Genomic DNA, 18,467 nt, shown 5'->3' with positions numbered 1-18,467 from the left:
AAAGAAAGAAAGAAAGAAAGAAAGAAAGAAAGAAAGAAAGAAAGAAAGAAAGGGAGAGAGCCGGGCGGTGGTGGCGCACACCTTTAATCCCAGCACTTGGGAGGCAAAGGCAGGCGGATTTCTGAGTTCGAGAGTTCAAGGCTAGCCTGGTCTACAGAGTGAGTTCCAGGACAGCCAGAGCTACACAGAGAAACCCTGTCTCGAAAAACCAAACCAAACCAAACCAAAAAAAAAAAAAAAGAGAAAAGAGAAAAGGAGGGAGGGAAGGAGAGAGGGAAGAAGGGAGGAAGGAAGGAAGGAAGGAAGGAAGGAAGGAAGGAAGGAAAAAAGAAAGAAAGGAAGGAAGGAAGGAAGGAAAGAAGGAAGGAAGGAAGGAAGGAAGGAAGAAAGAAATGCCCTTAAGGCAAAAGACAGTTTCATAGTTCAGATTGCCGTGAGATTATAAATATTTTCAGCTTGAATATTTCTTGCTTTCTTGCCAACTCATAAGTCTATTTTTTATAATTTTTTTCTTTTATCCAGAATTATTTCCAGAAGGAAGTAGGATCTATTTCCTGACCTAAAAACTGAAATAATTGGACCAGAAAATTGTTCTTAATGTGTCCGGACCACAGATTCTTTTGAGAATCTAATAAAAGATAGAGTCTGGGAATGTCTTCCCAGAAAAAGCACATTGGAAATTATTCCACAGAGCAAAATGCTGTTGTTCTCCTGAAATTATTCATGGGCCCAGCATTTAAAAAAATACAGTGAAGGGACACTTTTCTTTCTTTTCTTTTTTTTTTTTTTGTTTTTTCGAGACAACTTTCTTTTCTTTCTTTCTTTCTTTCTTTCTTTTTCTTTCTTTCTTTCTTTGTTTCTTTTTCTTTCTTTCTTTTTCTTTCCCTTTGGAGACAGGGATGTGTCTGTTTTGAACTTGCTGTTTGGCTGAAGATGACCTTGAACTCCTGATCTTCCTGCTTCCATCTCCCACAGGCTGGGATTACAAGGTTCGTGCAATGCTTGGGATCAAACCCAGGGCTTTGAGCTCAGGGCTTTATGCAGATAACTAGCACTCTACTAACTGAGGTTCAAAGATATCTTTAGATGTCACCATGACTCCTGCTTTGAGCAGAGTTCTTCCTGCCTCGCCCCACCAAAGGTGGTTATCAAGAAAACTGACTGTCCTTTGAGATATTGAACTGGACTTCCCAAGTCTCTGGATCTCTTGGGGAAGGAAAAACAGAGCTCAAACACAACCACAGCTAACCAGACCTCTTTACTTCTGTTCATTCCAAGATTTATTGGAGCTAGGCATTGGAGCATAGACCTGCCATCCCAGTACTTGGGTGGCTAAGACAAGAGGGTCATGAGTTCAAGACCATCCTAGGTTAACTAGACCCTGTCTCAAACAAAACAACAAAGTATTTACTAAGCTTTATTCCCACTGTCTATGGCTGCTGAACGTATCATCCCCAAACTTAGCGATTCACTCAATAATCATTTACCTCTCATGGTTCCAGGAAAAACTGGGCTCAGCAAGGCAACCCCTACTCAGCCTCATATGGCTGTAAGCATACGGTGTCATGGTTTGTATGTGGTCTGATCATGTTTGTGTGCTAGAAGCTTAGCATCCAGTGTGAAGATGTTTCTAATAGACCTGTTAGAAAGTGGGGCCTAGAGCCAGACAGTGATGGCGCATGCCTTTAATCCCAGCACTTGGGAGGCAGAGGCAGGCAGATTTCTGAGTTCAAGGCCAGCCTGGTCTACAGAGTGAGTTCCAGGACAGCCAGGGCTACACAGAGAAACCCTGTCTAAAAAAAAAAAAAAAAAAAGAAAAAAAAAAGAAAAAAAAAGGAGAGAGAGAGAGAGAGAGAGAGAGAGAGAGAGAGAGAGAGAGAGAAAGTGGGGCCTAATCAGAGGCAATTGGATCGCTAGGGGCATTGTCATCTTTGGACCCTTTCTAATATAGTTCTTACAGAACTTGAAAGTCTTAGACTTTTAGGCTCAAAAACTGTGAGCTTAATAAACATCTTGTCCTTATAAAGTATTCAGATTCTGGTATTTTGGTTTAGCAATAGGAAATGTCCTAAGACCTAGACACATACTAAAGTCCTCTGTAGTTCATGTCTAGCAGTCGGTGCTGATCGTGGGCCACGTTCTCAGTGGAGTTTTCTCACTAACTTTCATGTAGCTCTCTGTGACCCTGGCATGCTCATAGCACAACAACTATCCTTTGATTCTGTCTTCTGGGGAGAAGGCAGTTGGTGGCTTTGGTTGATTGGTTGGTTTTTGTGACAGTCTTGCTATATAGTCCAGGCTGGTTTTTAATTCATGGCAATTCTTCTGCCTCAGCCTCTTTAGTGCTAGGATAAAAAGCATATGCCGGAACTCGCTCACTCTGTAGACCAGGCTAGCCTCAAATTCACAAAGATCCGCCTGCCTCTGCCTCTCAAGTGCTGGGATTAAAGGCATGTACCACCACTAGCTGGCAACTGACTTTTGAAAGGGAACATCCACAAAGAAAGCCAAGACACCTCTCTGGCCTGCCTCAGATGTTATACCTCACTGCTTCTGCCACATCTGGTTAATTAGGCACAAATCATTAGACTGTCTCAAACAGATAGATAGCTAGACTGATAGACACACAGATAGGCAGCCCAGGCTGACCTTAAACACTTGAGATCAAGTATTCTCTGCTGTAACCTCCAAACCTTATTTAGCTTATTTAACCAAAGCTAAATAAGAAGTCTGTACCAAGAGTTTGGGACTTTCCTGGGCAACAAAGCCAAACCATGACTCTTTAAATCTTGTTTTATTTTCTTTATTATTATGTGTATGTGTGCATGGTGTGGGGAGCACACATGTCATGGTATGTGTGCGTGTGTAAGTCACATGACAATTTTATGGCGTGAGTCTTTTCATTCCATTATTGTATAGGAATCAAACTCAGGTCTCCAAGTTTGTGCAACAAGTACTGAGCCATCTTGCAGGCCCTTAAATTCTTGAAAAAGTAATATAAATATGCACTTTATGTATTGTGGAAGATGAGGCAGGAAGCCAGGGGAGTTCACATCACACATCTGTGTGGCCTTAAACCGAGGAAGAAACCCTACTGAAGAGAGATCTGAGTTGAGATGTGAGGCATCAGTGGACACTAACTCAGTGAAGGGGGTCACCAGGCCAAGACCCCAGGGCAGGAGGGACACTGGCCTAAGAGGCAGTGAGTGCCTAGAGTCAGCAACTAAGAGACAAGAGCACAGAGGTGGGTGGGGTCAGGACACTGGGCTTTGTAGACCAGAGGAAGCTTCGAGGGTCACTCGCTGTTGAATGATAGGAACAGATTTACAACTTCAAGATCACTTTGGCTGCTGTGCGGATGGCCTGTCGCCACATGTTGAGTCAGGACTGGAAGGAATGAGAGACTCTTGTCTGCAGTTACCTCCCGGCCCCATGAGGCTCTCCCACACACATTCAGGCCAGCTGCGGCCTCAGCCCTATACTTCTGGTCTGGGACACCAGGCCAGGTTCTGTTTTATTTTTCAGACAGGGCCTCACATAATACAGACTGGCCTCAAACTCTTGATGTAGGAGGATGTCCCTGAACTCTTGATTCTCTTGCCTCCATTTCATGAGTGCTAGGATTACAGGTGTGCATGTGTACAACACTGACTTTACTGGGGTTACTTACAAAAGACCTCAGGCTCCTTTGAAAACCAGCTCTTCTCTGACACACTTCTGTCTGGATCCATTTGATCCACTTTAAGTCTCTACAGATTAATTTATATATATTTTTTTTTTCATTTTTATGAGGCTCGTTGACTCGTCCATAGCATTCGCTGTGTTCATGGCTTGTCCCCTTACATGTTGAGGAGTGTACCTCGATTTCTCTATGCACCCTTCTGATGATGCACATTTAGGGTGCTGGAAATACTCATGTACCTATAAGTCTTTGTGTGGATTTCTGCCATCATTTGGTAAATACTGAAGGAGGTGTGTGTTTAACTTTCTGAGTGACCGTCGGGCCATTTCCCAGAGTGCTGGCAATACTCACATTCCTACTTCCAGCCTCACAACCAAGTTGTTCCAGGATCTGGGCACCACCTGGTGTGTCCCCCCCTTCAGCTATAGTGTTTGCCCAGTGGTACCTGTTAAGCATCATTCTACGATTTCCTAATAAGCATGGACCATCGTGTGTGTGTGTGTGTGTGTGTGTGTGTGTGTGTGTGTAAGCAAGAGGTCAACGTCAGCTGTCACTCTTTAAAAGTGGCGATCTCATATAGTCTAGGTTTGCCTCACAATTGCTGTGTAGCTAAGGATAGCCTTCAACTCCTGACCTCCTGTCTCTACTCCATGCACACACGGCTGTTGCTAAAAAAAAAAAAAAAAAAAAAAAAAAAAAAAAAAAAAAAAAAAAAAAACAACTATATTCTAGGGTGAGCAAGATGGCTCAGCTGATAAAAGCCTGTACAAGCTGATGATCTGAGTTCGATCCCATGAAACCACAAATGCATGGGAAGAGAACTGGCTCCACAAAGTTATCTTCTTGACATATTTAATAATAAGTTAAAAAATTGTATTCTACATTGAAATCCTTTTTTGGTTATATTTTATAATTCACTCTCTCCTTCCTTCCCTTCATCTATCTCTGTCTCTCTCTCTCCATCCCTCCTTCCCTCTCTTTCCCTTTCTCTGTCTCTCCCTCCCTCTGACTCTGTCTGTTTGCCTGTGTCTGTCTCTGTCTGTCTGTCTCTCTGAAACTGGTGTTCATACTGGGACTTACAATGTAACCCTGGCTGGCCTAGAATTCTCAACAACTCTCCTGCCTCACCCTCTCAAGTGACTGGGGCGTTGGGTCTGGTGGACCTGTGATTTTCATTTTCTAGAATATCTTTGTATCTGATGTCAGAGTGACGCTGGCTTTGTGGAATAAGTTGGGGGAAGTATTCCTTCCTTTGTCAATTTTTAGGAAGATTTACTGTAAAATTGGCATTATTTCTTCCTTAGGTGTTTGACAGCCATTTCGTTCTCTGTGTTCCTGGACGTGTCACACTTTTGCTGGAGTCTCCAAGATCTTCCCCTACACTAAGTCCTCCCCATGGCTCATGAGGAGACTCCTGCTGTGTTTTCCAACTCAACTCTACTCTTTCCCCTACTCCCCTGCCTCAGGCACAGGGGTCTTCTCATTGTTCTAAGATCTCTGGGTTGGGTCTTCTCTTGTTCTAAGATTACAAGGCATCTCTTCCACATGCTCCTACACGGTCCTAGCTTATCCTCCATCCCCCATTGTAACCAGGGTAAGGCCTATAGACAACTGTCTTCCATGGAACCTCATCTGTTCCCTTCATGATAATAATAATAAATAGTAAATAATAATAATAAAAAAATGTAGATCACACTCATCGTTTGCTTCTTTGTTAACTCCCTAAAATCAGGAATCTTGGCTTCATCTTTGTGTCTGTATCTGCTGCATCCAGCAAAGATTTGGCACAAACTAGGTAGGGGAGTGAGGATCTGTTGACTTAGGAGATGAACAGCAAGCCGACTGGCCCTGTGGTCAGACAAGCTGTACATCAAGAGTCGCTGTCAAGCCTGTCAGCCAGCCTGAGGTCTTGGTTCAGCCCGGACCAGGTCAGGCAGCCCTTGAGTTGGGTGGGTTGCTCTGTGGGGTGGGTCTGTTGACTGATGAGCCCACAGTGAATCCAGGGGTGACAACAAAGCAAAAGACCCAGGCTTCCTTCCAAGAAGTTTCTGGCCCACTCTTTACTGAGTTCCACTGTTCATGACTCTCCCGCCAGGAAGTGAAGTCTTGCCGTGCGGGGGAGTAGATAGACTGTGAACCTGTCCCCACCCCTGGCAGCTGGGGCTCAGAGACTGCTGGAGGGCTTTTGGACCCCATAAAATCCTCATCTGGAGTGGCAGCACTCAGGAAGAGCCTGTGGAACCACAGAGAAGGCTTTGTAGCTTCCTTTCTCCCCACCATCATCCCCCGAGGCTTGGGCTCTCTGCTCATGGAAACTCCCCTGCTGGAGTTGGCTGCCTAGCCCCAAGAGACAGGCAGTGTTGCACGTTGCCACTGCCCAAGCTCTGGGGGTGGGGAAGGCATGGGGGAACAGGACATGAGCCTGTGACTCTAAGTGAACCCACCCTCTGTGACCTTCCTTAGTCCACGGGAGGCCTTGATTCTGGAGGAGGGCAAGGTCTTGTGTGGAAACTAAGGGCTGGGACAGTTAATCCCAGGCATCCCCAGAAACATCTCTGCTGCGGGGTCATGGATGTGGTTGGAGTCCCATCCTGGAAGACGCGTAGGAGGACACTCTAGCGGCTTCTATGGGAAGCAGCTGTGGCCAGCGATCCTGTAGCCTGCATCCTGCTCACTGACAAACTCCATGACCAGGAGCCCACCACGTGATGATGACATCATTCCCCATCTCACCCGCTGAGGGAAATGAACTCAGAGCAACCATTGGCCATCCGAGGCGGCCTGTTTACTTGCTGAGACCCTGGCTATCACCAGCTCTTTGACCAGACATTCCCTGCCCTGGCCAGCATGAGGCAGAATTTTCCTTAAACACATTACTTTGGCTACAGTTTACCAATGTCTCCCTTCCTTTCAATATTTTTTTTTTCAGTAGGAAAATTCCCATTTTTTTTTTTTTTGGTTTGTTTTGTTTTTCGAGACAGGGTTTCTCTGTGTAGCCCTGGCTGTCCTGAAACTCACTCTGTAAACCAGGCTGGCCTCGAACTCAGAAATCCGCCTGTCTCTGCCTCCCAAGTGCTGGGATTAAAGGTGTGCGCCACCACTGCCCAGTTGAAAATTCTCATTTCTAATCCCAAACAGAAAAGCCTAGAGTTGTCTGGGAACTGTTAGAAAGACCACCCCCCTGCTGCCCAGGACCAGGTTTGGTGGTACACGCTTGGAATCCTAGCATTCTGGAAGCTGAAGCAAGAGGATTGTGGCAAGTCAGAGACCTGTCTGCACTACACGGTGAGATTAATTTTAACCTGGGCTACAAACCTGAAAGCAAAACACACAACACTCTAGAGGGTCTTCCTGAGCATAAATCATTCCCACCCGTGAAAGAAACCCTGAGATCTGGGCCTGTGAATCCACTAAATTGTATCTCAGTCCCAGTGGCAGGAGGGTGAGGTGTGAGGATGACCTGAAGGGCAGGCAGACCCTCTCTTGCCTTCCCTAGGCCCTGGGCCACCTTGAGCTCCCTTTCCTAGCCTGCATTCCTGGCTGCACCCAGCACCCCTCCTTCATTCCCTCCAGGTCAGGGATATTTCAGGAGAGCAGAGGAGCCGCCAGTTTTAACAGGTTCCAGGGGATTCCCAAGATGAGCACCCCACTAACCCGAGCTGCCCCCCCCCGCCACACCCCACACTCCTTGTGTATTACCCCTCCTGGAACTTAGCCGTTCTAAGAGGCCTCGAGGGGACAGGAGTCATGGAGGTCTGTCTCACCAATGCACCCAGATGTCAAGGCCACCCATGCCAGGAGCAGAGAGATTCCCACCTAAGAATGTCAACCATGAGGACAGCTGCCGGAGCTGGGCTGGGCCTGGGCAAGCGGGTGCAGACATGTCAAGGCGCAGAGGCCTGACTTGACCCAGCCCTGCACTGTCCCTGATTCTGCTGAGCTCAGCATGCCGCAGCCCTGAGTTAGGCTGGAGACGGTCCAGGTGGAAGGAGGCATTGAACCTGTGATTCATAGTACCTCTGGGTCCATGAGACCGCAAGGTTATCAAAGCTCCACCATGGAATAGAGTGAAAAGGTGGAGCGGACTGCTCACCTAGCACTAAAGAAATTAGCTAGGTTTTCCTGTACCGTTCCCAAACCACAACAGGCCAGAACTACCCAGCATGTGGTTTAAATGAATTCAGTTAGTATGTCCGCTAGACCCAGGAGTGGTGGGGTATGGCAGCTGAAACTCCAGACAAGGACACAGACAAGTATTTATTGAGCACTTATTTACCGGATGCCACGATCCTTAACCCTTCACATGTCATTTTCTCTAATGCTCTTAACACTCCCAAAGGAGGCCCAAAGATTCCAGATTTGAGCATCTCCTAAATGGAGCTCTAAAGAGTACTTAACTCGGGGGCCACTGAAATGATTTGCTTGCCACCAAACCTGATGACCTGAGTTCAATCCCTGTGACTCACAAGGTAGAGACCTGTATCATCTCACATGTTGTCCCCTGACCTTTACATGTTCTCTCTCTCTCTCTCTCACACGCACACACACACACACACACACACTAAATGTTTTTTTAAAAGTATTAACCAAATTCTTTCTCTAAACTAACCTTCATTCTATAGTTTTATGCTAAACTATTCCACAGATCAGACCCAAACTGGGTGTAAGAGCAGGATCTTGAACTCTTTTTTTTTTTTTTTTTTTTTTTTTTTGGTTTTTCAAGACAGGGTTTCTCTGTGTAGCCCTGGCTGTCCTGGAACTCACTCTGTAGATCAGGCTGGCCTCGAACTCAGAAATCCGCCTGCTTCTGCCTCTCAAGTGCTGGGATTAAAGGCGTGCGCCACCACCGCCCAGCGATCTTGAACTCTTGATGGGTGATTTTCTAGCACCCCAGCATCTCAGCACCTCCAATTGTCCTAAGTCAACCCCAGCAGGGGAAAAGCTGAGGGCTCTGCCTTCTAGGTGATCAGACATACACGTAGGTAACATGGAGGCAGTCACACAGATGTGTACAGGAAAAGGCATACACTAGACGCATGGACTGATGCATACTGCTCTTAGATCTTTTCCTGTCATAGGTCTATCCCATATAAAATAGACAAGAAGGGTCCCAGAAGGCCCCAACATGGCTCTACTTGGGTCACCAATACTGCTCTAGATTTTCAGTGCCAAATCCAGGACAGCACCAAGGAAGCACTTCAGAAATGTCTCCTGAATAAATGAAGATATAATTTTATGAACAATGAGTGTAAGATGAATGTTTCTGCATAAACACGACGATGTCACCTACATGTTCGCAGAGACTCTGGATCTACTATAGAAAAAAAATGCATGTTTCCACAGACATATGCCTAAGCTTAACATCTATAAAGACAAGGTCACATTTACTCCAAAACGACCTCATAAGGGCAACTTTATTCATCTCTGAGAAGACACAGAAGGCCATGGTTTATCTTCCATGACACCCACATACAAAGGCTTACTCATTTACACTCAGGCCTAAATACACATAAGCACACTTTCTACCAGAGAAACTGTCTCCCACCAGACACACAGCTGCCCACACAGGCAAGCCCAGGACCACCACACAAACCCACACAGACATGGATGGCTAGACAAAGAAATACACAGCCTGAGGCCCGAGCCAGACCAAGATTGAGACACCTGTCCACAGAGACCCCTGAACTACCCCCAACCCTCCCACGCTGTCTGCTTCCCACCCTCCTGTCTACAGCTGGAAAGGGAAAGAGAAATGAGAGTTCTAAAGGAATTCTGACTGCAGATGGCTGAGGGAGCCGCCCCTCTCCCTTCAGTAGTCTAAGGCCAGGATCCTGGGGCACAGAAGCAGATGATGTGTGTTGGGGGAGTGGGTTCTCTTTCCTGAGGACTCTGCCCTTAGTTCCTGGCTTCTCTCCCGACCTGGCCAAGCTTGGATGGACGGCTGGACTCTCAGACAGTAGCAGAGACCCTGCTGCACCAGCTCTGCTCTTGACAAGATGATTTAGCAGAGCCTGGTAACCAGTACTTTTCCAGGGGCCATCTTCTTCTCAGGAAACAGCCCAGCCATGAGCTTGATCTCCAAAACAGGCCTAAGGGATGAGAATGCCCTGATCCCCATCAAATGCATCAGCCCATCATGTCACAAGCAGTGTCCACATCACTCCAAGGCTTAGGGAATCAAAGGTCAGGGTTCCAGTCTCATTCTTCCTCACATCTGTCTCTCTTTCCACTTCTGTGAAACAAGCCATCGGGATGTGACAGCTGCAGGTCACATTTCAAGCACCAGTTAAAGGGCTCCAACCCCAGGAACAGTGATCCTACAGGGGTCTCCCTCCCAACTGACAAAGTTGAAATCCAGGTTGAGATAGACAATAGCTCAGTTGAGAGTGTTTGTCGAGCGTGCATGAAGCCCTGGATTGCATCCTCAGCACTGCATAAACCAACATATGCTGGCGTAGGTTGTGATCCCAGCTCTCAGAAGGTGGAGGCAGGAAGATCAGAAGTTTAAGGTCATCCTCAGCTAAAGTGCAAATTGAGAACAGCTTAGGTTATGTGAGACCCAGTCTCAAACAAAACAAACAAACAAACAAACAAACAAAACCCAAACCAGAATTTGAGGCTAAAGTAGAGACTCAGAGTGTCTGTCCTTTCTAATCTAGAGATACACACAGGCTCTCCCTCACCCTTCTGTCACTTCCAGGCCCCCCAGACCTCAGCTGGAGGCGAACACAGCATTGTAACCCTGCCAGCCAGTGGCAGCAGAAGACAGAAATACTGCTCAACACAGCTGGCTAGACAGTGAAGACTGTTTGTTCTCTGATGTCCAGAACAACTCAGACAATCAGAGAAGGATTTGGCTGCTGGCAGCTCCTGAATTTGTGGTCTCGAAGAAATCATTGCCACAGCAGCCTGAGCAGCCAGGATGGGAGGAAGGGGCCCTGCCTGCCCCTCATTCAGTGTCCTGTGGGGCTCATGCTCACCTCATAGCCCTGCAGTGACTAGGCTAGATAGGTGACTAGGGTTGAGTGCAAGGCTCTGGCTAATGAGTAAACATCAGGAGAGATTCCCCATGGGATCTATTTCCGGTACCACCATGTGCCCCCCGCTTTAACTAGGCAAAGCCTTAGGCTCTGGATAGAGAGGGTTTTCAATCCACTCCGCCTGGTGCTGGCACTACAGCTCTTCTTCATCGTCAGCTGTGACGCGCCGCCTCGCCGAAAAGGAGAACACGCCACAGTTCAGGATTCTTCTGACACGCAGTTTACTTGTTACAGCTCTTTTAGACGGTGTTACAGCTCTCTTAGATGGTGTTACAGCTCTCTTAGATGGTAGTGGCGAAGGACCCAGAGCCCCAGAACCCATGGGCTTATATAGAGTCCTGGGAGCACTTACTGCATGCTCATTGGCTCCTTAATGATGCCTAATTAGCATACTCGTTTCTCATTGGCTCTTAGAGTGCTCTTGGAGTGAGGCTTAATTAGCATAGTAATTTTTACTCTTTGCGCATGCGCACATTCAGCTTGGCTCCCTCAAGGAGCCGGCGCCATTTTGCAATGGCGAATGCGGCTCCCGACATCTCCCCCTTCTTTATTTTATTGTTACAACAAATTTCCAACTGTTATTTCGCCCATCAAGCCCACCGTTCTACCAGTAAGGCGTCTAAGGCAGTTAAAACAGTTGTGAGACCCTCCACACTTATGTCCCATGCAATGGGAACCCGAGCCCTGGGAAGTGTGGAGGACTATCACTCAGGGTTCCTGGTTAAATACCCCCTGGAGCGACGTGTACATATCTGGTTGGTTAATTGCCCATAAAATCCTATATGCCCCGGGATGGGCTGTGACTTTCTGTGCTTTCCCCTTACACAAAGGCAATAAATTATAGAACTTGTGAGAGCATCGGATTGTCAGCGCTGTCTCTGCCTTCCACGGCTCTCTACATCAATGTCTCCCCCTTTTTGTTTTAAATGAGAATCACAGGCACTGGCCATTTCCCGTGTCTTAGGCTAGTTGACGTTCTTCCATAGCCAGCACCAAAGAATGGTGAGCTCCTTATCTTAGGCTACGAGGGTTGTACCCACACCTGGCATTCTTGTCAGCAAGAATGTGCACCCAGGTTGTGGCCACTTGTAATGCCTGTCATGGGGTAAACTCACAGCTCGTGGTGTACCTCTGGCATATGGCATCAACCTATTCCCGTCGTTGGGACCAATGGCAGCTGGCCTGGAGTCGAAAAGATGGAGTTGCCCTTGGTTCGTCTGGCACAGTACCAATATGACTCAAACTCAAGCCCGATCAAGCAATTTCCATCATGGGGGAATAAGCGATCAAGGACTAATAGTTTGATACAGTCTCCCCTACCTTACCAGGTGCAATGGAAACAAGTCCTCTGGGTGCAAAGGCTAGGGAAATCGAAAGAGATGCAAACACCCATCCCTGTGCAATGGAGTCATCTCCTAGGGGTGCAAGGGCTGTTTGTCTCAAAATTCAGGTACCAGAGCTACACAGACAAGACCAGTCAGGCTAAAACTCCTCATCGACCCAGTGTAATGGGCTGAGCCCTTGGGGTGCAGCGGCTGATGGATCTGTTTGCTCGCTATTTCTTTAACATAAATAACCAGATTTTGGGAGATGAACCTTGTTCTAAGGCCACAAGTGCTTGGGTAATCACGGCTTTGTCACGTTTCTGTTGATCTCTGAGCTTGTAAACCAACCAGAGTATGAACACTAATCTGCAACACAGGGTTGTACCAAACAGGCCTACTCCCACCCACTCCTTAAAGAAGGGGAAGGCTGAAGAAATCCAGGAAGAAGGTCTTTCAGTCAGCGACAGGTCCATGCGTGTTAAGTTGATGGCCATCACCGCTACTCGCAACTTCTCAAGGAGTTCATCAAATCCTTCTGACCATTCTCCTGTTAGGTAATGAGACAATTGTCTGGATAAATTAGCTGTTCGAGTAAAGTTTTCATATTGAAAACTAGTAATACAAAGTGTTCCCGGTTTTCTTTCACATCTCAATTGTGGCAATTGAAAAAGAATGTTTAATCTTTCTTCTACCAAATCTAGGTACTGATTAACAATCATCAATCTGCCTTTTAATTCAGCACTCGTAGAGTGCCTCTGTCACTGTAGCGGACAGCTGATTTAAGGCTGCTGCTGTTTGAACTTTAGTTGTCATAGCAATCCCAGCAGCTGTAGCCGCAATGGCACTAACTGATATCGCCGTCATTATGGCTGCAGTTATGCCAAAGTCTCTTTTTTGTCTGAATAATGATAGAATAGAGGGTGTTTCAACAGAAACAGGAACCCATCGTGGCACTCTGGCAACCATGGCACGTTTAGCTTGTCCAACCGCCCAACACTGAGACATCATGCATGAATCATTAGTGCATTTTTCAAATGAGGAGTTTGAAAGAATAAACAAGAAAGGTGGAAAGACACACACTGGAGTAGGTGAAAATACCGTTTGATTTACAATAATCTTGTTAACTCCAGTAATTAACTGAATAGGATTTGTCAACTGAGGGATCGGATCTGAGCTCTGTTTCACCATAGTTTCATTAATAACTCCTGTAAAGGATGTTCTTCCTGCCTCTCCACTCTGGAGAAAGGCTAGCGGGTTGAGGTCGGTACAACTGCCATTAACTCTACAGAGTAGCCATTTGTGAAAAGGATTTATACTAATGCTCTGTAGAAAAGGACCTTTTCTCATTATCGCGTCAGCTCCAAGATCTCCCAGCATATTGGGTGACAAGGAAAAAGTTTTATTGGTATCTGCCCATCGTGTTACTCTGGATTGACAATCAGACCAAGGCAGAACAACTCTCTCATCTTCTAGACTACAAAAGGGAGAGACCTTAGGTTAACGAGGATGTTTTCTATCAATAAGTTTGGGTGATAAAAATGTTCTATCTATCCAAATAGCTGGTTGTAAAAAGGACTGTGAGAACTCTTTGACACAACTATTGTCCTTTTCATTATTATTCTTTTTGGTTGTTAATTTAACCCAGCTTCTCTTTTCATAAAACCACCCCAAGGTTCTCTTCGAGAGAGTTATACAGTTTCTTGTCTCAGTAATCTGGAAACAGAGAGAACCCCATTCAGGCAAGGAACGATTTTCTCCCAGGGGGGCATGCGTTTTATCATAGGGAAGATAAGGCAGCCCCATGGTTTTATCAGTTGTAAGAAATCTTGGAAATACCATGGCATCAAGTCTAACAGGTATAGGTTTAGGAAAAGCAGATAATATAGCCCATCGTTGTTCTCCCCATATACTAGGAACCCAGATCTGGAGGATCCAAATTAGGACTGGAAGCGTCTGCAGATGAACTCTTCGGGGTGTCATCTTCAGTCATCACGAGTCTTCGCGTTAGTCGCTCTGGTAGCCAAAATGGATTGTCTTCTTCCTGTGGAAAAACACAAACCGCTCCCCTGGATCCTATTAAAATAGGATCCGGGCTTTTCCATTGTCCGGTCAAGACGTCCTTCCACTTGCCTGCTCCTGTGGGGGTTGTGGCCATTGTCCGTGCCTATCAGCCGCGTTTCGGCCATGCACATCCAAATTTTAAAAATTAAGAGTAAATAAGACTAAAGATATTCGGGATCTTGGAGATCCAAGGTCCCATTCCCCCTTTTGTTTTTCTAGATACATTTTTATCATGCAATGAGCACGTTCCACAATTCCGTGCCCTTATCATAGTCAATTCGTTTGAGCTGGGCCTTTTGTAGTAAAGGAGAGTGTAAAATTTAATGGAAATGTAGCTGTCAAGGAGAAAAGCATCAGTCTAGGAGAGGTCACTCCCCAGCAACAGAGTAGTCCCTTAAGAGAAAATGTTGCCTTACAGCTGGGACTAAGCCTTTCTTTTCAAATAAAAGAAAAATACATCTTTCTGAATTAATGCTAGAGAAATGCCCTTTTCCTGCTGGCTCAGATTTAGCACAAAAGTGGCATGTGATTAAACAGCATACCGCTCCTTTGAGCCCACATTCAACATGTTTTGATACATTTGATCCATCACTGGTGTAATCCACGAAGTCAGTCCTGTAGCCAGAGGTAGGTCCTTCATGATTACATGATGGAATGGTGAATGTAAACTTTTTACTATCTTTGGTACACAAGTGGATGGAGAAAAAACAAACCTTAATAATATCTATTATTATAGGCCAGGAGGCTGGCAAAGATGATAAAAGCAGCAACCCTCACTGCACTGAGCCCATGATCTGCATTTGATTAATAGCACGCAGATCATGCAGCAACCTCCTTTTCCCTGATTTAAGGATACCTGCAGATGTAAACTTGTGAATGTAACCATTTTCCTCCCCTCTAGAGAACTACAGGCCGCTGTCAGCCATCTCCAGCTTAGATGTGCCCCACTTCCAACACACACAAGGCTGGCAGGCTTCCTGTCAGCCACACTTAGCCCCTGACTTTCTCTCACTGTTTTCAGATGTAGTCCTTGTGCACAGGTGCTACTAGCTGGTATCCTAGGCCTGTCCCCAACCCAGTGGAAGTGGGGCTGCAGGCTCAGAGTTAGTAGTGGAAACTGACAGAGCTGATGACAGACATCTTACCAGGTAGGGTCATCAGGAAGCACACAACACTAACAGTCTCTGGATTCTCTCAAGGCGTCCTTCCCTATGGCTTCAGTTCTGTGGCAAGTCTATGCTCCATGCCACAGGCGATGGATGTTTCCTGCTTCTACTCTTAGCTTTAGGACAGAAGTTCTACCAGAGAGACAAGCTTACTACTCTAGTTTACTTCTCTGCACTGTCTTACTAGGACCCCTGCCACTCAGAAGTCGGGGGCAGCAAAGTACCACTGCCCCGCTCACTATGAGCCAAGCTAGCATGCTAGTGTCCTTATCTGTTCAGCCAACAACTCTTTGGCAGCACTTAGCTTTTCAGAGGAAAGTACCTTATGATGACATTGGCAGGCTGAAAAGGCGGAGGAGCCTGCAAAGCTTCAAGATAAGCTGGAGAAACTGAGGCCTCCCTTCTCACTTGTAGCCCTTATTATCCATTCTTATTGGAATTTTTTGTGTCACAATCTGTTTGAGATGTAGTAAGGGCGTACAAAATGAATAAAATACACTGAGAGATTTATTGGTCACCCTTACTGACTAGCTAGCTCTCCCTAGACAAAAGTTGTAGTTTGTAATTTTTTGAGCTTGTATTAGATGAAAGTCTAGGATACCCGCAACAGTCTAAAAGCCTTAGCTCTTCTTGATCTCCTTGTGGTGCAGGGATCAAGTCCCAGGGCCTTGCACATAAGAAAGAAAGGCAAGACTTTCTTTTTCACATAGGGAGCAATTAGTTTAATATATAATGGGAAAAATAAATTTTGAGAGCTACTTATATTTGCATTATGAAGTTTCATGTCTCTCCATGTGAATAGTAAAAATGCACATTTGCTATGCTCTCTCTAGAAACAGTATACTAGGCCACACTATGATGTCCACAACTCTCAGGGACTGTCTCATACTGTAGAACATCTTGTGAAGCAAGCTGACACTCATTTTTTAACACATCCAGTTGAGTCTCCTTTCTACACTACTACTGACTTCTCTCTCTCTCCCTGGGCTGTCATAGTACCTAACTCACAGTTGTCTTTGAAAAGTTTTTTCTTAATCACTTTATTTTCCCCCTAGCCCCATGGGTAGCTGCTAAATCCTGCTAAATCATTTTAAATTCACCACCTCTTTTATCTTGAGTGCCTAAAGAGTAAGTATGCCAAACACGAAGAGTACTATACTAATTTTTCTTTGAGAAAAACCTAAAAGGCAGCTCCTCTGTTGTGCTAAATAACCACTGATGACTTGATGATGGATGTTCTCACTCTTCTGTCCACAAACAAGCTCCATTCTTTCTCTTTCACTTCAAGCAATAACAAATTCTTATATAAGACTATTAATTATTCTTTGAGTCAGCCCTTTAATGGTATTGTTTCATGGGCTCTCAAGAATCACTAATAAATTCATTGGATTTAAGTCTCATCACTTTTACCAGGATGTAAAGGAACAATAAAAACAATCTTTTAAATCTATAATTTTATAATTAATAATATAATTTTATATTAATATCAATTTATATTAATAAGTTTATAATTAATTTTATAATAGTAAAATTATTTTATTATTTTATTTACTAGAATGGTAACTGACGTAGGCAAGACAGGCTGTAATGTTTCATTAATTTTATAAATCTTAAATTTGAACTTTGTTTTTGGTTTAACTGAATAAGCAACTCCTTTTAGTTGAATAAGGGATCAGATAAACGCCAAGTTAAAGGCACTCTTGTTTTCTAATAATTGTTACATCAGCTCCAGTATCTATTAATTTTTATTGGGGAGAGCAGCTTTTACTGTTCTCTATTCTGCGGAGGCAGCCGCCCACGTGAATGGTATCCTTCTGCCTCAAAGCGGACTATTTTTCTATCTAAATCCTGTTCCCACTTGGAGGACCCAGGCTCTCCTGATTTATATTTATATAATTTTAAACTTTGCAATTATTCAACTGGATATAGAGGCTTTTTCAACTCAGCTCAACTCTTAGCTATACGTGTAGATAGCTTATCAGCCTGTATATATTAAGACTGCCTTTAAAACAAAGTTAAAGTAGCCCAATCGTTGGATATATAACCATTCTTGTCATGCAACATAGAACATACACTTAGACAATGAAACAAAAGGCAAACAATCAACACACATATGGACATTTAAGAGCTCTTTTTTGTTGACATAGCTCAGAGAGAGGGCAACTGTTTTTCTAAAACCCTTTCTCTCTCTTATTCTTTACCGGATAAAGAGATTTTCTTTTTAAGGCCTTTTCTCCTTTTCTACGTTTCTCTCCCAGGGAAAATTATCCCTCATCTTTATTCCTTTTCTCCCTTTCTCTCCCAGGGAATTAAAATTATCCCTCTGTCTTCCCTGCAGATTAAATGTCTTTGGGAAAACCTTTAGACATGTCTCTTTTCCATCCCCCGAAGACGTCTCCTCAGAGGTGGAGTCACTAATTCTTAGATTTCGAAACTCAGTTAACACTGGGTACAATTTCTTAGGCCTTTTCTGTTCCACTTTTGTAGCTACTTCTTTTTTAATTTTTTCTTCTTTCTTTCTATTCTTAGCGCTCTCTTCCTTTTCTGCTTCTGATAGGCTATCCTGATGCTCTGCTAAAGCTCTTTGTCTCTCTCTTACTTTGTCTTGGCACTTAGCATCCTCTATACAGGCTCTAATCATTTTATACAAAGGCCATGTGCCTGGTCTTAACTTCCCTCCTTCTATTTTGTTGATCAGGCCACCTCCAAGTTTGCCCCAGGAGCCCTTAGACAGGGACCCCGTGGATACAAACCAGGGAGCTACCTGATCAACATCTTGCAAAAAACTGCACAATGCCTTCTCGGGAACCTTTAAGCCACGCTCGTGCAGCAACGCCTGCATTGCTGAGAGAAGCGGCTTCATTTGATGGTTACCCATAGCTTCTTATCTACAGTTCCTGTATACACGGAGGGCAAGTGCACTCCTTCCCCTGTATATGCCAATTAAGACTAAAGCAGAGCACTAAAACTATCGCAGCCCAAACGGGGATAGCAATAGCAAGATAGACAGGATTCACCATACCTTGCAGAAAAGCGTCTAGACCTCTCGTGCTGTCAGTTCTGAATCCTCTGTTGAGCCAACAGGGTCCCTCGATGCTGGATAAAACGCTGAGACATTCGACTTCGTCCCGGGTCTCGGCACCAGTTGTGACGCGCCGCCTCGCCGAAAAGGAGAACACGCCACAGTTCAGGA

The sequence above is a fragment of the Grammomys surdaster genome, unplaced genomic scaffold (genome assembly GCF_004785775.1).
Source record: "Grammomys surdaster isolate TR1022 unplaced genomic scaffold, NIH_TR_1.0 125896, whole genome shotgun sequence".
NCBI lineage: Eukaryota > Metazoa > Chordata > Mammalia > Rodentia > Muridae > Grammomys > Grammomys surdaster.
The sequence above is the reverse complement of the archived record's forward strand: the minus strand, read 5'-3'. Positions refer to the sequence as shown.